Source organism: Podarcis gaigeae (genome assembly GCF_964106915.1).
Source record: "Podarcis gaigeae genome assembly, chromosome: 6".
Classification (NCBI taxonomy): Eukaryota; Metazoa; Chordata; class Lepidosauria; order Squamata; family Lacertidae; genus Podarcis; species Podarcis gaigeae.
Window position 1 is genome coordinate 40890686 of NC_139682.1, and position 25436 is coordinate 40916121.

The 25436-nt window shown below is 45.1% G+C and overlaps 1 protein-coding gene across 2 annotated transcripts in view; it reads left to right on the plus strand.

Annotated features, from left to right (window-relative positions):
- BLACAT1 (BLACAT1 overlapping LEMD1 locus) overlaps positions 1 to 25436 on the plus strand; it is an 82274-nt gene that overhangs the window by 20145 nt on the left and 36693 nt on the right. Inside the window, exon 1 of one of the 2 annotated variants that reach the window (XR_014565926.1) lies at positions 3651 to 3990. The exons of the other annotated variant lie outside the window; for it this stretch is intronic. The gene's annotated coding sequence lies outside the window, so the exon portion shown is untranslated. Of the gene's footprint in view, positions 1 to 3650; positions 3991 to 25436 lie in introns of those variants that run through there. 2 annotated transcript variants of the gene reach the window in all.

A 25436-nucleotide genomic window follows, 5' to 3' on the forward strand; every position in this document is an offset into this window, starting at 1 on the left:
GCCACATTGGCTACCCCTGGTCTGCTATGGGCTCACTCAGATGGTGATTTGCTGCTCATATTGCTGGTCTGGTGTCACAAGCAATGAATTGTGTTTACTTCAGGTCACATGGTATAATTCAGTGGAGAACCTGCTAGTGGAGAGTTTAAGGAAGTTTCAGAGTGAGTCCCTTCACTGAATTCCTGCTCTTTCATTCTTATCTTGTGAATTTAGTTGATCCACCATTGTACCTTCACTATTGTGTGCATCATGCCTTCTGCTTTCTGTGCCCTTGATGCATCAAACAAAGTCACAGGTGTCAAAGGGTGTGTTTGTGTGTGTTCAGATGAGACCTTTTCAGAAAGGCATTACAAAAGAGAAGAGGTGCTGCAAGCCAGCTCACTGAGAAACATGAGACATGTAGACAACAAAATACTATGGACAGAGTAAGAGGTCAAAGCCATGCACTGTTGTGGAAGTTTTTCTGGTGAGCGTGTGGAACGTGATGTGGCATGATAGCACAATATCCTTCCTCCTACTGGAAGTGTGGCTCCAGTTTTTTCCTTCAATAATACCAAATTTGTGTAATTGTGGTTATGAAATCACACGTTCTTACATAATTTTAATACATTTCTGCAGTGCACCGGGCCAGAGGCGGCAGTGGGGGTGGAGTGGGGGGCAGGGAGAATAATCTTGAACTACAGTTGTGAACTCACCAGGTCCAGAATAGTGATACAGCTGTGCAGAATTCTAGGAGAGGGTGGTGCCTACCATACAAGTTAACAAAGTTAAGGCATGAATGAGCAGATAGAAGAAGGTTACAAAGAGCTTTTTTCCAGCCAGAACTCACCAGAACTCAGTTTCGGCACCTCTCAGGTGGGCGCCATTGCCATTCTAAGAGAACGAGGGGGATGTTTATGGTGAGTTCTAGCACCTCTTTTTCTAGAAAAATAGCACTGGTTACTTCTATTCTGATTCCACTATATTTGGGATGCATCAAGCTTTGGGGGGGGGGCTGCATGAGGTGTTAGGTAGCACCTCTCTGGTGGGAGACACATCATGCTGTTTCTGGGGTAGTTTGTGCACTTTTGGTCCCCACCCTGCACTCAACTCTCATCTATGGCTCCTAGAATTTGCCAGCATACAACAGCAACCACATCCCAGGAATGGCTTTGACTGACTAGCTATACCAGGTGAGGGTAGCTGATGGGTCTCAAACCTTTGGTGAGTTAGGGACTGCCCTGCATGTGAAGATGGATTGAGTAGACAAGACTAATAGTGGGTCCAGTCAAGAAGGTGGTTTCTGCATGTGTTATAGGGGTCAAGTGAGGGGCAGATGGGGCTTGTCAACTTGGGAAGGTAGCCCATTTAGGAGAAGGAAAACTCCACTGCCTTGTGGGATATCTTTGGGAGGAAAAAAAAAGGCTAAGGAAGGCTTACACCAGCGGTTCTCAAACTGTGGGTCCCCAGATGTTGTTGGACTACAACTTCCATCATCCCTGAGCTCTGGCCTTGCTAGCTAGGGGTGATGGGAGTTGTAGTTCAACAACATCTGGGGACCCACAGGTTGAGAAAGGCTGGCTTACACAAATCCAGAGTGGAGTCCCTAAGATGGTTTGATGGTGCCTTGTAGGTCTTCTTCTGGCAACTCCTGCAGCCAAACTGGTGCCAAACGTATTGCTCTGCTTTCCTTTGGACCACATCAGTGAGGCTGAGAGGACGATCTTGTCATCTGGGCAGCTCAGTAGCTCCATACACACTGCCCAGGCTTGTGCCCCGGGGAGGTCACTTTGGTGCTGCTAAAGCAGCAGTTTGGCTTCACCCCGGAGGCACACTCCATGGTCTCTTGAGACAGGTGGATGCCAGCATGAAGGATCAGTCAAGAGACAGTTCAGCAGGATACAAGCATGGGCGGAGTAAGGGGGTGCAGTGGGGACAGTCTCCCCGGGTGTCACCACTGAGGAGGGTGACAAAATGCTGGGTGGCACTCACTGCAGGGCCTGCAGTGTGCCCAAGCCATTCATCTCTCTTGGAAGTGACGCAGTGGCTTGGGCACCCTCAGGCTCTGCGCTACCCCAAACGGTCTGCCCGCTACCTCCCCCTCAGCTGTAGGGCAGCTGAGTGGGAGCAGGCAGGCAGACTCCATGGAGCATCCTGCCCTGGCTCACCCCACCCCGTGTGCTGCCCCAGGCGCCCAACTGGCTTGCTCTGCCACTGGATACAAGATTTTACATTGGAAAAGAGGGCTGTGGACTGAGCATCATAAGCAGACTGCTGGGTGAAATGTGTGAATAAGTCCATTTGCTTTTGCAGTTATCAGTACCAAATCTCACAAAACAAGCTGTGCCATTTTTGGATGCACCCAAAAGTGCCAGAGCCCCCTTTGCAGAGTTTTGCATTTATCTAAATTTCCCTTTCCTATCATTTCCTTTGGGTCTGTGGGATACCAATATTCTGCATGTGCTCTGCAGATAGTGAGATCTGTAGATACAGCCACCAGTGGCAATCATACTAGAGTCTAGACATTAGATAAGCAGCAAACTATATCTCCAAACTGTATTCACCTCTTTGCCAGGTGAGTCATAGGCAGAGCCCCCCATCTCTGGGTAGATCAGCCTGGTTCTGCAGAACTGGACTCCTATTGCAAAACATTTCTTAATGGCAATTCACTTCATGAAAAGAATTACAGAAGCAAATCTTCAGCGGCACAGTTATTTTTAGTGACCATTCATCCACTAAGAACAAAAGTTCTGTCAAGCTCCATTGTGAGGATCATGCAAATGAAAGCCGCCAAGCCAAATAATAACAATAATATTTTTTTTAAAAAGAAGCCCAGCTAGGAACAAAGTCAAAAAGAAAGATCAAGAGCACACAATGTTTGTACCATCATTGCTGCTTCTGAAAGTTGCACAGATGCTGGCGGGTGGAAGGGGGAGCGGTGGCTTCTGTTTTTCTGCCCAGCCTAATAAGGAAAGACCCCAGTGTGCATCACTCAGTCTTGAGTGCTCACTTTTTGTGGACCGATACATTTCAAAGATGGACCAAATCCTAGCTTCCTATCAGGTCCTCTTCCCATGTTCAACTCCAGAAAAGTGATTTGGATGACCTGTCCTTTAAACAGACCCCCACATATCTTGTCACTCTTTATAAGCTAGTCTGTGATTGCAAATTGCCACCTCAGAAACGGACCTCAAGGGAAGCCAAAAGATACAAAGGAAGTGCTGGTGGCGAACAATAGATGGCTAGCTACATTTCATAAAGGAGGCACTGCTCTTTGAGACAGAGAATACTATCTGTAATTTCCTGTCGTGTTGAAATCATAAAATAAATTGAGAGTTGTGATTTTTAAAATCTGGTCGCAGGGAGACAGAAATAATATAGTGTGTGTGCCTGAGGGAGAGAGACTGCAAATTAATTTGGTGCTTTTTCACTTTAGAATTAATTAGGTTCTTAATTGAGCTTCCTAACTGGGTAATAATGCCCAGATCCAGGAGCCTGCCCTAGCAGAAGGTAACAGTGTGGAACTGTGCGGTGAATGTAAAGATCTCATCATAACACCATTGATGCAGAAGTCTTGCCTGCGCTGCAGCCCAATGAGGAGAGAGCAAGGGATGGGGAATAATGTATTCAATAACCTCACTTTCAGGTTGCAAAGCTCCTTTCCATAGCCTATGCCGGAGGGAGGGAGGCCTCTTCATATGCACTCGTCCAAGGGCTTCCCTCCGCCCTTCCTTGCACACACACACACACACACACACACACACACACACACACACCCCTCTCTTACAATTAGGAAGATACCTATTCAACACTGCTCTTATTGCTAGGCTTTGTCTCTCTCTGTCCTTTCTTTGCTAGCAAGCTCTATCCTGAGTCAATCGGTGTTCTTGCGCTCAACGGTTTGGTTAGTTGCTTTTGTGTAATCTCTGCCCAAGAATTCCTGCTCTGCTGAAGTCTTGAAATTAAGGCACCAGGGAAGAAATCACATAAAGGAGGAGAGAGGGGGGAAAAGTAAGGCAGTGTTCTTCTCTTTCTTTGTTTACAAAGTCTTGTCTGGTGGAAGAAAGCATGAGTAACATTTTTGTGAATGTGTGTGCACTGTGTACTATATAATGTTACGCTGTATCTCTGTGTGTTTTTTTTTTTTGTGTGTGTGTGTGTGTGTGTGTAGCCCTTTATTCTTATTTTAAGCAATGAATCGAATGCCAGTGCCTGTGAATGATAATCATATGTTCTCATTTACGCACACACCCATTTGTTTGAATAGTGTTTTGTTATACCTGCAATCAGTATGTTCACATAAATCTGTGGATCGTTGATGAATAACAGGAGATATATTTTCATTCCCAAGAAAGTCACCCTAAGTGGATACGAAGACAAGTAGCTGCATGTGGATAGGGTCCTAAACATACCCATATGTCTGCAGTGGAAAGATAAATAATGTGCATATGCACACACAATAAATCCTATTGGATCAGAGCTCTTTGGCTCAATTTAGATTTGTTTTAAATATAAGACAATTGTATGCAGGCATATGGGACCATTTGCTTATAATATGTTTACTTTTGCTCATGGTTGGACACTGTTCTTTTCAGATAATAGTTTTATAGAAGTGTGTGTATATGTGTGGGCTACTAAAATGAATTTGTTTTTAATAAGCTCTCAACTTTTTGATTTTTTTTGCACTCTATACATATTTTGTTTATGTGCTACAAAGAAAATTCTTATGTCTGCATGATTAAAATGCTGCTGCCATGTGTGAAGTATGCATGCCTTTATAACCATAAGTTTATTTCTGTAGAGACAGGCAACATATACTAGGTATGTTGCTCTTACATACATTTCTTAGAAGTTATTTCGAAATGAATGCAGTTGACTTTAGATTGAGGTGTGCTCATGGAATCAGCCCAATCAGGCACAAGTCCTTGCTTATTGTCAACTGTCATCTGTGTGTATGAGTAAAACCTTTGTTTTTTCTTATGAGTAAAACCTTTGTTTTTTCTTTGCAACTAACTGATGGCTGCCTGTATATCTGTGTGATCAGATAAAAAGTTCCTTAATCTGTTGCAGTCAAGTATCCCTCTTTGACTGCAGGCGAAAGGGAAAGACACACGGTTAGTAATTACATCTCTTTAAAGGAGTGTGACCTGAACAATAGATAATGGTAGATTTTATTTAAAAAGTAGCATGTCTTTGGTTACAGTTACAGAGAAGGGAGATGACCACCTCTAAAATGCAACATTGTGCTAAGTAAAAGCTAGAACTTCAGCATAGCAACTGAGATTTTTGAAAGGAAGTCTTTATGAAGCCCAATCAACAGGCATAAACAGGAAAGATGAATTAATTCTCAGAAGGGAGAACCTTGATTAAAGTCATTTAGATATTATAATTACTTCAAGGGTGTACATAAAGATGCATTCTGGGACAGTCTTCACTAGCCAGGTGTTTGGGGCTACAGTTCCCATCAATGGTGCTGGTTGGGCTGAGGGGAATTGAAGTCCAATGCAGCTGGAGGGCACCAGCTTGGCAAAAGATGCTCTAGGTGTATTCCCAACTGCCAATTTAAGAGATAACAGTTTGGTGCAAAGAGACTAAAGACTTTTCACTGATTTACGCTCCTACCAGTAAAGAAAGATGGTCAGCATGAAAGCTCATGAGATGAATAATTGTTTTCTCTATTGGAAGCTTACTTGAGAAGGACACAAAAGAAAAGGGTGAACAGGGAGATAAAGAGTGAAGAGAGAGAATGAGAAAGCAAAAAAGGAATAGAATTTGAGACTGTATTAGTAGTGCATCTTGGAAGTGTGTGTGTGTGTGTGTGTGATCTCACCCACCACAACCCCATGGGGATATTGATTCGTGTTAATAGTGTTTGCCAGCTGGCATGATTGTGAGATGAAAGAGTATGTTGAACTTCAGATAGGATCTCCCTTTTCCTTTGATTTTGCCTCACATTTCCAGATCCTCTGCAGGTTCGCCCAGGATAAGATAGACATGGCATTATTGATCATTGCCTTGCTCCCACTGGCTTTATTTGTAATGAAGGTGGAGAAATCTTGTTTGTACTCCATACTGTGCGATGGAATTTGTCTATTAAAAGCAAGCTAGCTGGGGAGACACTGTAGTCTCGATGCAGACACATCCCTGCTGGGAAGAAATCTGCACTCCCTTTGTTTCTGCCTTAATATTTTTTCAATAAGGAGAAACTGCTAGCCATAGATTAGAGACGGCTCTGGCACACCTCCTGGGTGAGGAGAAGTGCACTGCTTGGGGGTACAAAGAACATTTGCTAACTATTAATTGTTGAGCTATAGGATCCTAATGTGATGGAGCTGGGTGGGTATGTTTAGACTGGAGAAGAGAAAAGTAAGTATAAAAGGAACAGCTGAAGATGGAGGAGAATTGGTCTGTTTTGCTCCAGAAGGCAGGACTAGACCCAAGAGCTAGAAATGGCAGGGAAGCAAATTTTGGCTAAGCATGAGGCAGCACACTCCCCTAATGGTGAGAACTGATTGGCAGTGGCCCAATTTGCATGTAACATTGAGCCAAACCATAGCTCAGCAGAAATGAGGAAATACAAGTGAGTTTCTGGAGTGAATATTTCAGCCACCATGTGCTCTTTCTCTGGTCCTATTGCTGCCACGCTACTTGGAACTAGTTTGGCGTAGCATTATGTCCAAACCCAAGTTGATGGCTAGTCGCTGAGTCTGGTGTCATGAAAGAGCAGCAAGTTGTGAAATATTTAATTTGTAATTGTTGTGTTTTTTACAGCCAAGAAGGAGAAGAGACAGTTACTAGATTTTCTGCCTCAGCTGCCCAAATAGCTTGGCTGGCCTTGGGTGCCATGCACCTTGACTTATGGTGGGAATAGGGCACCATTTGCTGCTCCATTTCAGGCAGCAAAATGTCTTGAGCAGCCGGGGGGGGGGGCTGTCCGTCTCTGAGGCATTTAAGCAAGGACTGGGGAGCCTCCTCTCGGTGGTGTTCTGGTTGCACGCATCCTGCACTGCAAATCCTGCACTGAGCAAGGGCTTGAACTAGATGACCTCTTAGCTTCCTTCTAACTCCATGTGTGGTATTCAGCTCAGTTTTACCCAGAGTACGACCATACAACTGAATGAACACGACTAAGTTAGTTGTTCCAGCTGGCTAGATGAAATGCTTGCACATAATCAGATGATTATGACACTGAATTCCACCCTGTGTTTCTGTGATTCAAACTTGGGATACGGATCAAGATAAATGTGAAACTCCCCCCCCCCCTTATGCTCAGAAAAGAAGGTTATGAATACTCTAGATTGAGCTAGATTATAGCTGTGAATATCAGCAGAGTGAACCTATAGATGATTCAGAACAGAGTGTTCATATTTCCAAAACGAAAAAGAGGATTTGCTGATGTCCCATTGCCAGAAAACTGAAATACCAAAAGATCTCTCTGTGTGTTTTGAAAATGTATTCTGTAAAAGAAAAGGGGGGGATCTCTGAGTGGTGTGAGATTCTAAGGGTTCGTGTTTCCACCCCCTACCCATTTGCAATCTCACACAGCGCCCCTTTCCTTTGCTCCCTTTAATGGCCCATCACCCAGACAATCGCCTTATCAGGAAGCTATCCTGGGTTATATTTGAACACTTGCTTGATCCAGGGGTTAGAAGGGTCCAACATACAGCCTAACCCCACAAATGAATAACACTACACAGACACACCCCAGAACAAGACATTTGTCCCCAGATCTACAAACAAACAGCAAAATACAGATTCTCTGTAGAAATACAACAGACAAGTAAGCAAAGGCATTAGAACACACATCATTAAATCAGCTAGTAATACACAATTGCTCTTTTAACCCAATGCCTGTGAAGTAACAGCTTATTCAAGCAAGTTTTCAGTCCATCAGGATCCCTTCAGGCCTTCCTCTTTCTCCTTTGTGCACACTCCCAGCCACATTTCTGCATCTCAGAGCTGCTGTCTCCCACATTTCGCAGCTCCAAATGGTGAGTTTTGACATGTTTAAGCCAGGATGCAAGACTTGGTCCCAGAGCTGCATTGCTCAAAGGCCTTGCACATTCTTTACACTGCATAATTAAACTGCACTCTTGGACAATGTTCCAAGAGGGGGGCTAGGGATCTCTGGCAGTGGTGGAGCTTCATGCTCCGGCACCAGGGGTGGAGAGCAGGAGGGGGCGTGGCGCATGTCCTGGGGGCATGGTGTGGCGGGGCGCCCAGTGCGGGTGGGTGAACACAGCCGCAATGGCACCCTGGGGATTGTGCTGCCGGGGGTGGTGTGCTCCTCCCGCACTCCTCTTCCTCCGCCAGTGATCTCTGGCAGTTTCCTATTACTTTTAAACTACAATTCCCAGCATTCTTTGAGGTAAAGCTACAGCAGTTAAAATGGGACAAAGCCTATGTATGTACTGAAGCCTTGTGTATTCTTTCCCTTGCCCCACCCCCAGTAGTCCTGATCTTATTGGGGGTTGTTTTGCAGAACTGAGACTCTATTGTCCTCACTGATTCCTAAATGAGTTTATCTATCCATCCCTCCCTCTCTGCTCTCCCATCTCACCTGTCATTAGTCTGGGTATAAACCTGCTGAAACTGCACATGCAGACCATATTTTACAAATATGGTGTGGATGCCAGTATGAGAGGCCTCTCTCTCAGTCTTCCTTAGGGTACTACTTACATGTTGTCAAACAAGAAGACGAAAGAGAATATGAATTTGCTTAACATTTCCACATGCTAATTCATATGCATCAGTGCAGATTTCAAAATGTTTGCTAAAATTTAAATAGAAATACCACATGTCCTACCATAGTGGGGAAGCCTAGATAATAGTTACCCCCTGGGAACTGAAGTTTACTCCTCACACAGCTACAGTTCCCAGCACCCCTTAACACACGATTCTTGGCATGGTTGCATGTTTTAAATGCCTTTTAAGTACATGATTTGTATGCAGCCTTGGACTGGGGTAGGACTATGCTCTGCAAAGTAGGACATAGGTAAAGGTAAAGGGACCCCTGACCGTTAGGTCCAGTCGTGGACGACTCTGGGGTTGCGGCGCTCATCTCGCTTTATTGGCCGAGGGAGCCGGCGTACAGCTTCTGGGTCATGTGGCCAGCATGACTAAGCCGCTTCTGGTGAACCAGAGTAGCGCACGGAAATGCCATTTACTTTTACGCTGGAGCGGTACCTATTTATCTACTTGCACACTGACGTGCTTTTGAACTGCTAGGTTGGCAGGAGCAGGGACTGAGTAACGGGAGCTGACCCCGTTGCGGGGATTTGAACCACTGACCTTCTGATCGGCAAGCCCTAGGCTCTGCGGTTTAACCCACAGCGCCACCCAAAACTACCACCCAAAACCCTTTCCTGCTCCTTCCACACCATAAGAGACAGGTGAGAAGCAGTGCCTAGTTCAGTGCCTCTTGCTTTGAGTGTCTCTTGGTGGTCTCAGTTCAGCCCCGTTACCATCCCAGGTTTGGCCAAAAATGTTCCTGGCTTTTAAAAATTTCCTTAAACCTGGGTATATTTGCAGTAGACGGATATGTGACCATAAGAGAGAGAATGGATACAGCTTTTGCAGTTTGCTAACATGCTCTTTGAGGTTCCCTGCACTTATTATCCCTCACCTCCTTTCATCCTGATGCTTCCAGTTCTTAATCCTATCGGGAACTTAGATCTCTTACCACGGATGAAAGAGGAGGAAGCTTCTGGTCAGGTCTGCACCTGGCAGGTGCAGCTCTGCTCTCCTTGCACTTCCATAGCATAAATGTCACCGCTCACTGAGACCTGAAGACAAACTGCACAGTATGTTAGGCACACTTTTGAAAAAGGTCCCCACTGTCAGCTATTGCCGGTGAGGAGAGATATTACCGTAAACAGAAAACAGTAATTGACAACTTCTCTCCTCTCTTTACTGCAGTGCTGCCTGTTTGCTCATCCTCTTTCTCTCTAGGCCAGGGGTTTCTAAGCCCTTGTTCAGGGGTCTAGTCCAGCCCCCACAATAAATTTTAACCCCCCCAAAAACAACAACAACCCACATGATTCATTTGTTTCTTTACTGGACACAGCATTCACCCCACAAATCACCCCTTTCCTGGCCAGCAAATCAATCACTTGATGAGTAGGGGGGAATTAACAACCCTCCTCCTCAGCTGGTTTGCCTGGATCAGTTGAGGAGGTGGGCTATGTGTCTCTGTCTGTGTGGCAGTATGTGTTCAAAATTGCTTAGACCACCTGCAACACTGACATGGAGCCCTGGGAGAATTGGTGAAGGGTGAATTTGGCTGATAAAAGGTTAGCTATCTATGCTCTCGGTGTTGCACCACAGACAGCTGGTGGTGGAAGGAGCAGCTGCAGTTCCTCTGCAGTCTCCCTTTGGGTGGCATGGTGGAAACTGAACTCCTCATCCAGCCACCCTGTGGAAGCCAGAATGAAGAGGGTTCATGAGCCTGCCAGAGAAAGAGAGCAGCAGGCGAGTCATCAGAGGTGGCAGCAGCCCTCACAGAATCCTTGCTGCCCTTGTTTGTGTTCAGTGGCTAGTCTTATCTGATCCAGCTCCAATGTGTTAGAGCCAAAATAGCCTTTAAAAATAGACAAATGTGCCTTTGTCCCTTAGCTCGAACAGTTAGACTTTGTCCCTGCTGATTATAATTACGTCCCACTGATCATCCAGTTATCGATATATCCAATTACTTACTAAACTTTACATGCCTAGCCAATTATGAATTTCATATGCAGTGCAAGGCTGAGCAGTTCCGTATTGCCCATGGTAATACAGCTCACAGGGGCTACTCTACCTATTTGGGACTTTGCAGTTGCATTTTAGCATGAAAAATTCTGCCAGTGACCTTTGGCTGCTCAAACATCTGCCGAATATTCTCAAGTGATACTTGATTTCATTTTTTGATCAAACAGTCAATATGTTATAGTATCTGATAGCCTTTGGCCTACATGCATGCATGTAGTATTTGACTAGGTATGTCAACTTGATATTTCAATGTCGTCAGTCTGTCTACAGAGAACATAAAGAACCCTTTAAATGTTGCACAGGATTTTAGGATATTCAAATTCAATTTGTGTGGGACACCACTTGTCTTCACCACCAATCATTGTGAAGTGAGAGTATGCTCTAGAGCAGAGCTGTGGTTGGTTTGGAGCCCTCCAGTGTAAAGCACACTCTGGCCATGGGAGTTGTGGTCCAACAACATCTGGATGGCCACAGATTCTCTACCCCTGACTATAGTGCACCCAACACTCATCTATAGCTGTGCTTTACATGGGAACAGTGGCAGTGATTAGCTTTCTTTCAAAGAATTTCTTCCATCAACACTAAGCTTCTCCAAAAATCCTACATAAAGCCAAGTTCCCTAGCAAATATGTATCTTGAAAACCACTGTGTGTGGGGTGTGTGTGTGTGATGACTAGACTGTAATCATATTTTCAGTATGCAACAGATGACATACAATGGCCACCGGTGTTTGAGAGCCTATGAGATTTCATATTTTGGATCATTCTTTTTGCAGCCAAACTGGGTGGCTTTATCTAGCAGTTGGTAGGAGTGTATAATTTTGTTTTTTCCCCCAAGTCACAAAGAGAGTAAAGGTATCCATGTTGGCTCATCAAAAATATTTCAAATTCCATTTTACAACAATACCTTTATTAGTCCCACCAAAATATCACAAAACAGTGTGCAAACTTTCAGGTTCCACAGAACTCTTTGTCAGGCCAGATGGTAAACATGTGTGGGGCGGGGGAGAATTTTTTTTCAATTGATGTTGAAACCATGAAATCTGCATCTGGTCACAGTCTTATGATGGAAGGGGGAAAGAGGTAGCAGACATTCAAATGAGGTTCTTTTGAATGCACATGCAGGGAACAGAATTACTAGGGGAATTGCCATGTGGGTGTTAAACAGCAGCAGTCGGAGCAGGCAAAGGAGGGAGGGAGCACAGCAAAAGCTCAAATCAAGTGAAATGGAGCAAAATGAAATTCATCTAGTATCATTTTAATCCAACGTTCCAGCAGCTGCCTTGGCTAATTATTCTTCAGCCGGTGCTGGTGGAATGTCAGCAGGCGGGCGGTGTCCGCAGGGAGGTTGGTTCGCAGAAAAAGAAGCTCAGAGATTCTGCCAGCATTCTTGTCTTCCCATTTGCCTTAATTTGCTCTCCTTCCTTCTGAAAACTTCTCTCTTTTTTTGGAAAGGATAATGGTACAGGATAAAGGACTTGGGGCCACTATAATGCTGAAAGTTCATGTCATATCAGATTGGATCAGATTTCAGGAAATGGGACCAGATTTGTTTTTGAACCAGGAGGTAAACCACCCCCCCCCCTTTCTGGTCAAAGTGGTTTAGTAAAAATGCTCCAAATTAACCTGACTCCCTGTAAGAGCCATAGTTCATCTAATCCAAGATACTCGACTCCAACAGAGTAAAGGCACACAGGCCAGTTTCATCCTTGGAGATATGTGTGGGAGCACTTAGTTTTCTCATTATTCCCCTTAATTTGTTAGCATTCAGAATTATAGTAAAGATGTAACAACAGAGAAATCATCTGCTGCACTGAACGCTCAGTTAATTGCCAGTGTCACTTCAATTTCACTCTGGGGGTGTGCAGCCATGCATATTTTTTGGCAGGGACCCCACCTTGGAAAAGCACTCGCTGTCTTTCTGACAAGGAAGAGGAGCATACAGCTCTCCAGGTGTTGCTGAACTCTCCTTAGGCCCAGCCAGCATGGCCAATGGTCAGGGATGGTGGAATTTGTAGGAAGCTGAATTAGCTGTAGAAAGGGGGTAGTCAGACATGGGGCCCTCAGATTGATGTGGGACTCCCAGGAGCCATATTAGAACTGAAAGAAGGGCTTGGATCAGGCCAAAGGGACAACCAGATGACCCAATAAGGAGCTCACAAGCAGGACCTTGTGGAATAGTTGGGGGAGTTGAGTATGTTTCAGTCTGAAGAAAAGAAGACTGAGAGATGATATGAGGCCCATCTTCAGATCTCTGAAGGGCTGTCACCTGGAAGATGGAACAAGTTTGTTTTCTGCTGCTCCAGAAGGGAGGACCTGAACCAAAGGATTCAAGTAACAAGAAAGAATGTTCTGATGGTAAGAACTGTTTGACAGTGGAATGGACGCCCCCAGAAGGTGGTGGACTCTCCTTCACTGAAGGTTTCTAAACAGATTTTGGATGGCCATCTGTCAGGGATTCTTTAGTACAGTCATACCTCAGGTTGTAGATCCTTCAGGTTATAGACGCTTCAGGTTACAGACTCCACCAACTCAGAAATAGTACCTCGGGTTAAGAACTTTGCTTCAGGATGAGAACAGAAATCATGGGGCAGTGGTGGGAGGCCCTATTAGCTAAAGTGGTACCTCAGGTTAAGAACAGTTTCAGGTTAAGACTGGACCTCCAGAACAAATTAAGTTCTTAACCTGAGGTACGACTGTAATGATTTCTGCACTGCAGGAGGTTGGACTAGATGGCCCTGGAATCCCTCCCAACTCTACAGTTCTATGATTCTGTGAACATCTGGAGGGGCACGGGTTCCCCATCCTTTTTCTTCAGGGCCAGGAGGAGCCTGTTGTTCATGTTTGAGTAGAAGCTGGATTTGCACAGGGCTGATTTGATTGAGACTGTATTCAGACACCACTTCATTCCATTTTCATGATGTTTCATTACCTCATAATTTCTATGTTTTATGGTCCATAGCACATAAAAGGAACATTAGGAACTGGGACAGAAATGCTACCATTATAATCAGGATAACTAATGCAATAGTCCCCAAGTCTGAATGGAGAGCAGGGCTGTGCACAGCTTTGATTGGCTGGTCTGTGCAACAAACATGCTCCCCCATAAGCAGTGGATTTCAAAGTGCAAAAAGAAGTGAAAATGGCAAACAAATAAACATTTGAGCAGATAAACATGCTGTTGCTTGGGGGTGGGGGGCAAAAACAAAATGCCACCTTTCACAAGGTAGAGTTCATTGTTACTTCTCTTAACTTTCTCTTAGCTTATCTTAACCCAGATACAACCCAAGCCCACTTTTTTATTGTTGACATTCCTTGGGGGACGAACAACCAAGAAATCCATAAACACACCCTGAGTGAGAATTCTAGGCTGGAGGCTGCGGTGCAAGGGTTATGCTTGTTTTCTTTGTTCCGTTCATGCAAGATGAATGGCCAGGCATTGCTAGGAAAATGTTTTCCCTCATTTCCCCTTTCCCTGTTAGACACTCTGGAGATTAAGTTCATGAAAGTGATTCCTTTGCAGTGTGTGCGAGAGGGCAGGTCAGAGGCATCCTCAGAAATAGCTGGAATTCGAACTCGCAGGGTTCGACCGGTAGCGTTGCCATGTTTCCATCCTCTCTCTGGAGTTACTCTTGTTAAGCTTCATATGAAGAAAGGGTCATATGCCCTTTGCTTTGGGAAGTATGTGTTTGTGAAAGGGAGGTGGGAGAGAGGGAAAGAGAGAATGAGTGAGATCTGATGTGCTCCTAGTACAGTAGACGCACCGGTTTTCAAAACCTTATTTTTCAGCTTCTGAAACGCTTATAACAGAGAAGCCCCAGATACCTCTATCCCCCAAGAAACATTCCACATATATACAATGTACATCATACAGTCAAATGTTAGGCAGGTCCATACAATAGTTTAGAGTTGATTATATCAGTTAAGTGTCTTCTACTCTCTGTCTTATCAGACTGTCTCAGAGTGAGCCACACTTAGCCACTGGTGAAGAGACAATAAGGTCATTTCCAGTGTACTGAATAAACATGAACCATACTGTTTTGAAATTATCTTTGGCCCTTGTGTTCCTTCATGAGGTGTTTTGTTAGTTTCTCCACAACAGCTTTGTTCTATAGTGCATCACACCATACCTCTAGAGACAAGTTAGCAGCCATTTTCCAATATTGTGTTTACCGTATATATTTCCAGCTGTACACATGAAAAAGATCAATAGGTCCTTAAACAATCAGTACTTATGGTCATCTATAAACATATTAAATAACAACCGCCATGTTCGGCTCCATCCTCGACTCCTCCTGACGTCAGACACTTGCAACGTTGCCCCCCACCCCATCACCCTTGCAAGCGGGCGCCTCTGGACAGGGGTAACCTGCAATATATACTGACATTTTGTCAGTTACACCACTTTGTAGACCTCAATCTGACTCCTTCTATGCTGTTCTCCTTCTTTTTAATCCCCTTCTTCTAATCTTCTTTCCTCCCCGCTCTCCTCAGTCACATCCAGATCACTGAAGCATAATTTACAACACTGCTTCTTCCCTCACTCTCTAGTTGCTTGTCAAAATTACTGGGGATTAAGCAGCGACCTAGCAGTTTAGTCCTTCTTTGCATTTCTCTTTTGGGCACCTGAAAATGACGCCCCTCATTCCCCAGCTCTTCCTGTCCTTTCCTGTGTTCCTGTTTGACTCCGCTGTGTCACCGTGTTCTCAGATGAGCCACAATTTTCCTCCAGGGGACTTGAAACCCAGACTGTTCAGTTTCATGAGGAGAGGTGCTCTTGCTGCTGCAAGGGAAAGATGGAAAAGTTCTCAGCTTGCTGATAGGAATGTAATAGGTACTCAGAGCAGCTTTTCCTTGGGCTGAATTGTTGTGGTGTTTTGGTTGTGCTAAGTAAGGGAAGAGACTGAGCTGTGTCAACGTCAATCATGAGGAGCCTGATGGGCAGAAGATGGGCAATACAACACGCCCCCCTGACCAGATTGGCTTTTGAATCTTATTTCAGCAGCAGGGATGGGACAGCATCTTCCACCACATCTGAGGACAGTAAGCTGCTTAGGGCAGGGGTAGACAACCTAAGGCCCGTGGGCCAGATATGCGGCCCAACTGCTTTCTCAATCCGGCCCGCAGATGGTCCAGGAATCAGTGTGTTTTTACATCAGTAGAATGTGTCCTTTTATTTAAAATGTATCTCTCGGTTATTTGTGGGGCCTGTCTGGTGTTTTTACATGAGTAGAATGTGTGCTTTTATTTAAAATGCATCTCTGGGTTATTTGTTGGGGCATAGGAATTTGTTCATTTTTTTTTTCTTTTTAAAAATATAGTCTGGCCCACCACATGGTCTGAGAAATTGTGATTGTAGCACTGAAAATAACCTTTACAGAACAGAAAAAAGGTTACTGCTATTGGGAAAAATATTATTTTGAAGTGTTTTATTTGATGTGGTAATTGCAGGGATTTTCACAGAGGAGACATTTCAGGCAAATGGCTCCCCATATGAAAATAAGGTGGGTAACACCTCATGTGCGAGTTTTACCACTTAAAAATAAATGTGTGAACCAGTCCTTTGCTCTAGTTACCCTCCTAGGGCAGAACCATCCATATGCCTTGGCCCACATCCCTTGCTTAGTTGCTAGTAGTATATGAAAAAACCAGTATTTATGGCCATTTTCTCCTCTAGGTGGTAAATTTTGCCATCATAATGCAGTGTGCTTCCCAAGGTACCAGGTAATTATTTGAAATAGTGTCACTCTATCCCATTTGGAGCAAGCTTGATTGTTTCATTGGTTGTTTATAGGAGAGTTCTCAAAACTCTAATCTTTTATTGCAGAGTATTACTATCAGTAATACTCTCAGGACACGGGTGGCACTGTGGGTAAAACCTCAGTGCCTAGGACTTGCTGATCGTATGGTCGGCGGTTTGAATCCCTGCGGCGGGGTGAGCTCCCATCTTTCGGTCCCAGCTCCTGCCCACCTAGCAGTTCGAAAGCACCCCTAAGTGCAAGTAGATAAATAGGGACCGCTTTATAGCGGGAAGGTAAACGGCGTTCCGTGTGCTGCGCTGGTGCTGGCTCGCCAGAGCAGCTTCGTCATGCTGGCCATGTGACCCGGAAGTGTCTGCGGACAGCGCTGGCTCCCGGCCTCTTAAGTGAGATGAGCGCACAACCCTAGAGTCTGACAAGGCTGGCCCATACGGGCAGGGGTAAAGGTAAAGGTAAAGGTACCCCTGCCCGTACGGGCCAGTCTTGACAGACTCTGGGGTTGTGCGCCCATCTCACTCAAGAGGCCAGGGGCCAGCGCTGTCCAGAGACACTTACGGGTCACGTGGCCAGCGTGACATCGCTGCTCTGGTGAGCCAGAGCCGCACACGGAAACGCCGTTTACCTTCCCGCTGGTAAGCGGTCCCTATTTATCTACTTGCACCCGGAGGTGCTTTCGAACTGCTAGGTTGGCAGGCGCTGGGACCGAGCAGCGGGAGTGCACCCCGCCGCAGGGATTCGAACCGCCGACCTTTCGATCAGCAAGTCCTAAGTCCTAGGCGCTGAGGCTTTAACCCACAGCGCCACTCAGTATTTTTAGGCTATGTCACAATCTGCAATGCAATTTAGATGAATTGTTTCACCCCAATGAATTGTTTCACCCCAATGAAAGACACTCTAGAAGCCCTAGCTAACAGGACGTGTTCAGGGATGATGGGAATTGTACTCCCAAACATCTGGAGGGCTGGAGTTTGCCTATGCCTGCCTTATACATATGCCTTTGGCCAACCTTCTGGGGCCTGCATGCCTGTGGTGGGTATGGCCAAAATGGAAGGGTGGGGAGAATGTTCCATTGCGCAAGCAAAAATATTTGTAGTGATTTGTACAAGGTGCATTGTAGCATGTACCTTCATTCTACATTGGACCTTAGGGGAGTCAAGAAGGTGGAAAGGAACCTGCCTTTTTGTCGGAACAAAGAGAGATGCCTGACACAGAGTCAGACCATTAGTCCATGTAGCTCAGCATTGTCTGCAGTACCTGGTAGCATCTCTCCAGCATTTCAGATGGGGAGACTTTCCCCAATGCTACTTGGACCTGCCAGGGGTTGAACCTGAGACCTTCTGCATGCAAGGTGGAGGCTCTTGCACTGAGCTGTGATCATTCCCTTTTATTTCGCAGGGATGGCCCTACGGTTAGGCAGAATGAGGATGTTTCAGAGGCCGGATGCAGGAGTGGGGTGGCAGTGGCTTCCAAGTCTAGCTTGCACAGGCCCTCATGGCTTACTGCCCTCATCTATCTCAGCACCAGTACTGAAGTAAAGGTTGGTTGCTGATCTGCGCAGCCTTTTTACGTGGAATTGAGGGAGGTTCTGGCGCCATCTTGTCCTCCACCTCAGACAGCAAAAGGTCCTAGGCCAGCCCTGAGGAATCAACACAAAGGACCATGTGTGCATACAACTGAAAACTGAGAATCTGGGAAGCTCTCATTATGCTTAGACCAGGATTAAGGTGCTCATGAAACTGATGCAAATGTGCTTTTGAAGATTTAACAGCCTGGCAGCCTTTTAAGAAAATAATGCATCGATGCCTCCAGAATATCCGCATGTGGCTTCAGGAGTCAGCCAGGCATGGTGGGAAGCGGGACTGGGAAGCCTTCAATCTCTGAAAGAACCAATGTGGCTGGAGGGCTGGACTAGAGTAGACCCATCACAATTAATGGCCCCAGTTTAGGATTCACCTAATGAACCTTGTCAATAGAAGCCCTGAGCAAGGATTTCCGCTTGTGCCACAGCGATTTCCCCATGTCCTCCCTGCATGCTCCCCAAATGAGCCTTGGGGGAGTCAGGAGAACCCCCAAAATGCCACACAGGGGGTATTGTTCCATTTGACAAGCTGAAAAGCTTGCACAGACAGAACATTCACCTTAGCACTATGATGAATTCCATCCATAGTCGAGTTCATTTCGGTGTGTGTCCCCTGTGTAAAAGTTAGTTGAATTCCACCCTTGGTGTGGGACGCAGGTGGCGCTGTGGGTTAAAGCCTCAGCGCCTAGGACTTGCCGATCGAAAGGTCGGCGGTTCGAATCCCTGCGGCAGGGTGCGCTCCCGCTGCTCGGTCCCAGCGCCTGCCAACCTAGCAGTTCGAAAGCACCTCAAAGTGCAAGTAGATAAATAGGGACCGCTTACTGGCGGGAAGGTAAACGGCGTTTCCGTGTGCGGCTCTGGCTCGCCAGAGCAGCGATGTCATGCTGGCCACGTGACCCGGAAGTGTCTCTGGACAGCGCTGGCCCCTGGCCTCTTAAGTGAGATGGGCGCACAACCCCAGAGTCTGTCAAGACTGGCCCGTACGGGCAGGGGTACCTTTACCTTTACCTTACCCTTGGTGTGGGGAGAGCAGGGGTCAAATCCCCATAGCCCCCAAACTGACTGGGTGATCTTGAGTCGGCCCCTGTCTCTCAGCTTACTCCTCACAGGGCTGTCATAAGGCTAAAAGGCAGGACATACCGGTAATATGCTTTAGAGGAAATATTGGACACAAATCTAATAGATAAAACATCTTTATCCTCTCTGGCCCCACCACACACAACTCATTAAGAGCAACGTGGGAAACTGAACACCTTCCTCCGCTTCAGATATCTGAGTAATACGTACCTCCCAAGCCACCTTGGTAACGTCAGCATCCCCTGTGCTGCATGCGTGTATTGGGGGAGGCAGGCTGCTTTTCCATTCAGTCCTGGGAGAGCTTGGCTGCCTTGTGTAGGTGGTCTGCTGCAGACAGCCCACCAGTTGATTGTTTAGAGCGCTAATCAAAAGGGGATGCTTTCCCTTGCACAAAGATTTGTGTGAGGCAGCCTCTGACTCCCTTCTCCTCCCCACTTTTAAGGAGCTTAAAATCTTTAGTAGCTCATTGTTGTCATTCTCTGTATTAGAGTCCATTACTCATCAGGGCTCTTTTGTGCTGTTCCTGCAGATCTAGGTGAATTCCCCACTGGTTGTATCATCTGGTATTGCATTTCCTAACTCGCCGCCTAGATTTAATTACAGGCAGTGCTGCAGAGAGATGAAATGTCTGAAAGACAAAGCAGCGCTGAGAGACACTGGGGCATCCTGACAGGCTGGGCCTGAGTCTGCTGCTGCTGCTGCTGCTGCTTTGAGCCGACAGGAAAAATGACAGTGTTCCTTGTGTCTTGAAAGCCAGAGATGGTGTAGCTAGGGAATATATACACATATTGAGCAAATATATACACATCTCAGTGCTGATCACTTTTGTGTGATCCTGTGTTTATGCTGGGCTGCTATACAGAGTGCCTCCAAGCACATCTATTTATTTGTTTATATATTGAATTTCTATTCTACTTTTTTCTCCAATGAGATCAAGGAGGCGTACATGGTTGTCCATCTCCTGCATTTTATTCTCCCAACAACCCTGTGAGGTAGATTAGCCTGAGAGGCCATGGTGAGCATCATGGCCAAGTGGGGATTTGAACCCTGGTCTCCCAGGCCCTACTCTGGCATTCTAACCACTATATTTGGCCAAAGCAGAACTGTTGTAGTTGTTAGAACATGGCTGACCAACACAGTGCCCTTCAGATATCGTTGAACCACAATTCCCATTATCCCTGATGGTTGACCATGCTGGGTGTTGGTCCAACAACATCTGGAGGGCAAAAAAAAGCTAACCTGGGTTATGCTGTTAGACCAGGGCCAGGGACAGCCAAGTTTAAATTCCCACTCAGCTGCAAAGCCCACAGCCAGTTCCATCTCACACAATCCTATGCATCTCTAGCTCAGTGGGGCTTACAACCAACGCAAGTGAGTATAGGATTGTGGCCTTAGCCTAATCTATGGTACAGGGTTGCTATGAAGATGGAATAGAGGTGGGGACACTTTGTCTGCAGTCCTGAGATCCTTGGAGGAAGGGTCAGATCAAAATGGAATATTTTTTTGAAGATATACAACCAAGATACTGTAGAAGTGTTACAGTGGCGGAGACCCCTGGCTTTACTGGTTTGTTAGAGGTGTGCTCTGTTTCACCCAAGTAACAAGCTAATGGTATGGTTTCACCTTTGCCTTGTCCTGTAGGTAAACCTTGAGGGGGAAGTCTCTAAGCATTGTAGCATGCTCTGTTATTTATCAAACAAAGTGTGTGAAAACGTGGAATTTAACACTTTTCCTTGTTGCACTGAAATACTAACACCTTCAGCAGGCACAAGCAAGTCTACTAAAGCTGCTTTAAGGCATGCCTGATGAAGAGTGAAGAAATCCACACTCAGTGGGTGAGATGCATCTAATGTACACAGGGAAGTTGGTGCCCAAATTAAAGTAAGCAATTGTTTGGGTTTTCATTTAATTGGGGATGTTGTTCTTTCAGCTTTGACCACAGATTACCAGGAACAACATTTACTTATTTTACTTACTGACAATGAAAAGGTGATTTGGCATATTTTATATCATCAATTATTTCTAAAGGTCTTTTGATGTGGAAATGGGTTTTGGAGGAATGCTCTCTTGGCAGGATATCAGCCAGCCTTCTTGCTCAAAGATCTTTCCTGCAACCTCCTACCCGCCCCACCTCCAAGTGTTATTGTTGGAGCAAAACAGTTTTTACATATGTTCCCCTGTGGGAATTACTTTAAGGCACTCCACTGGAGCAACTGACCTGTGTTTTGTCAAAACACAAGGAACCTGAGCATAGCAAAGAGGTTCCAAGTAGAAATCCAATGGCTTGCTCACCCAAATGGCAGAGGTAACTTAAGCAAGTATATGGCAAATAGGTGTCCTGCTTTCTCTTTACTTTTATTCCAAGTTTCTAAATGTCAGATGAGGGCTAACTTCCAGGATATCCTAGGTCCACTCTATTAATCTTCAGGTTTTGTGAGTCATGCTGCTCTCTTATGCCAAACACCTATTATTGTGCAGGAAAGCAGAGCTCTAAAGCATCTACAAGAGTGCAGCCTGCTGGATATTGTGGACTACAACTCTCATCTTCCCTGAACGCTGGCTATGCTGGCAGGGGTTGATGGGAGTTGTGGTCCCAAACGTCTGGTGGGTACCACATCAGCTGCCCCAGGAATATATATGCCATCTATATTTCAATAGTATGGGAGATGAGAAGAACACTGCTGTCTCAAGCACAACTTCTATTCTTTCATGCTAATATGAAGTAATTTGTTAACAAGTGCCACAGGAGCAATAGCTGCTTGCGCTCTGACCCTGGATCACTTGTGGTCAAACTTAGTTGCAAGGCTTCTCTCACTGGCAACTCCTAAGCAGGACCACAAGCAGCTGACAGGGACAGATATCACGGCCTAATAGATAAAGTGTCAGGCTGAGGCAGCATTCATCAGCTTGGTGCCCATCAGCCCTGACTTCATTCAACACCTTACCCGGCCATGTTACTCCTTAGGTGAAACTGAGCCACTCACACACTCTCAGCTTAACTTACCTCACAGGGTAGTTATGAGGATAGTATGTTATGCATGCCACCCTGGGGGAAGGATTGAAGCCAGCTAAAACAAGAAGCTCATTACAAGTTCATTAAGGTTATTGCCACTGTTTCACAGTAACAGCTATCTAATATGGTTTTCGCAATTAGCATACGTATCAAACCTCTCAATGATTATTATCTTTATTGTTCTCATAACATGCACATTTGGGAAAATACTGCATAATGGCTGCTCAGCCTGGGCAGTCTGTACACACATAAGAAAGGTTTGACAATCTTTGAGTGGCCAATGGACCAAATCCTTTTTGACACGATTGAGGGGGCCTCCAAACTGTCCCTATTTTGCATGAGGAATTCAAGCACACACCAGTAATCAACATGGTGCTCTCCAGATGTTTCAGACCATAGTTCCCATCATCTCTGGCTTCTGACCACACTGACTCACACCCACTTGCAAATCTGATTATTTGGGGAGTAATCAACGTGGTGCTCTCATTGTCATCTGATTAGACACTGTGAAAGTAGGATGCTGGACTAGGCGGGCCTTTGCAGACCCTCCAAGTGTCCCTATTTTCCAGGGATGTCCCTGATTTAGAGAAGCTGTCCAGGTTTCTTATTTGATCCTGGAATGTCCCACTTTTCCTTAGGACGTCCATTGGAGAAACGTTGGAGGGTATGGAGTTATCCGACCCCCGAGTCGTCTGAAGGCAATCCTGTATAGAGAAGGTTTTTTTTAAATGTTTAATGTTTTATTAGGTTTTTATATATGTTGGAAACTGCTCAGAGTAGCTGGGCCAACCCAGTAAGATGTGTGGGGTATAAATAGTAAAATAATCGCTATGGAATGGGACGTCCCTATTTTCATCAGAGAAATATTGGAGGGTATGCCTTTAGTCTGATGCAGCAGGATTCTCCTTATATTATTATGAATTTAATATAAGGACATGATCCTGCTGGATAGGACCAATAGTCCATCTTATCCAGCATCCTCTTCTCACTGGAGCCAAACAGATTCTTGTGGGAAACCTTCACACAAGAGAACTCTCCCATTTTGTGGTTTCTAGAAACTGGTATAGCAATACTTGGATCTGAGTAGGAAGAAGAAGAAGAAGAAGAAGAAGAAGAAGAAGAAGAAGAAGAAGAAGAAGAAGAGGAGGAGGAGGAGGAGGAGTTTGGATTTGATATCCCGCTTTATCACTACCCTAAGGAGTCTCAAAGCGGCTAACATTCTCCTTTCCCTTCCTCCCCCACAACAAACACTCTGTGAGGTGAGTGGGGCTGAGAGACTTCAGAGAAGTGTGACTGGCCCAAGGTCACCCAGCAGCTGCATGTGGAGGAGCGGAGACGCAAACCCGGTTCCCCAGATTACAAGTCTACCGCTCTTAACCACCACACCACACTGGCTCTGTTTTGGATTTTATGAAATGGGATAGACAATGTACTGGGAATAGCACCTCCTGCCTATTTGCAAGCTTCTGCACCTCATAATTACATAAACGTTTCCAATGTTTACAACCTCAAAGCAATTCTTATTCTTTAGCCTGGATTTCCCACTGCTTGAGGAAGGGAAACCATCTTTAGAAAGTATATACCTCCCTAAAACGACTTGATGGGAAAGTAATACGGATAGTCAACAATACCACTATTCTATACCACTTTTCAATGTACAGAATGCTTTGCTTTTCTTATCTCACCACTCTGTTATGAATCTGTCACATGAACCTTGCAAACCACTTTGCTTGTCAATGAATAATTCAGCTTTGTCAGCCAAAAAGTGGGCATCCCTCCTAAAATAAACAATCTCAGCTGGTTTTCTTCCAATAATAATTCACAGCCTAATGTGTTGATTCAGATCTGTGATGGTGAAATGTGACATTATTATGCTACTGTACTGCAGAATGGAGCGCAGTGGTTCGATAGATCCACTTTATCTTTTGTCAAGTTAGACAGGAGATTCACTGTTGTCTAGGCTCTGTCTGTACTACATTTTTATGATGGATTAGTTATTACTTGAGGAAGGGCTGTCGCTCAGTGGCAGAGTACATGCTTTGCATGCAGAAGGTCCCCACTATCAGCAGGTATGACTAGGAAAGATTCCTGCCTGAAACCCTGCCATACGGTAGACAATATTGAACTAGATGGACCAACGTTTGACGTGGCATGTGCTAAGATTAAGAAAGATCGTGCGAGGGCATATTATCTTCAGTTGCTGACCTTTCTCCAGGGCCTTCACAAAACTTAGATTTCAAGTAATGCCATCTGTATATCTTGAAGGGAGTTAACAGTAGGAGCAAAAACCTTTTGGGATGTAATCATATCAGGCATATAATTCACTATTTGCTATTCTGTCCCTTATGTGACCACAGCAATATGTCAAGTATTTCTTGATTTCTATGTAGACTGACGTGATAAAGACGGTACTATACAGCTGTACCACAATGCATAAGGAGGAAATTTAGTGTCCTATAATAATAATAAAATTATTTTTCTCTTTCTCCTCTTGCCCTTTCCCTTTTTTGTTATTGCCTTCCTTCTGGGTCTGTCCTGGTTAACATATCCTTGCACCTAGTTTTCCTCTTGGTTGGAAGATTTCAGGTTCAGCTTTATATATATAGATCTGGTTTGCTTAGCCAGAGCTTAGCACAAATGAGCAGGTTCCTGGGCTGAAGATCACAGCTGTTGCACTTCTCCCCTGCTCCTGGGGCTGGTTTGGCTTAGTGTTACTTTCAAAGCTGGGCCAGTGGTTTGTCTCACTCCAGACAATCTGCAAGCCGCCATCAGTGTTTGATCTTGAGTTATCACTTGTGATTTGTCTGGGAGGACACAAACCATGAGTTTGGATTCAGATGTAATGCTAAGCCAAACCATGGTTTAACCCTGGGTAGTGAGGCAGCAGCAGGACTGGGGGAGAAGTGCTAAGGGGAATTGGCTAAGGGGAGTGTTGGGGGTGAAGAGTGGACATGGAAACATTGCAGCTCCTCTTATTTACAGCATTTCTGCACCACAGTGGAAAGTTCTGCTTAATTTTTTTTAATCAATAAAATGTTAATAATAGCAACAAAAATCAAATATTTTCCCACAGTATTGGGTTAAAACATAACAATCAATTATTTGTAAATAACCAGGTTTATATTACCTATATGTTGCCAGGAAACTATGTATCCTTTTTAAAAATATGAATTCTGTTAATGGTTTTAACTGAATTGGTTTAATTGTGTGGTAAATATGTTGGACATGGCTTTTCTTTATAATAGATGATTAACAAATATTGTAAATCTGCATTATATCTTGCT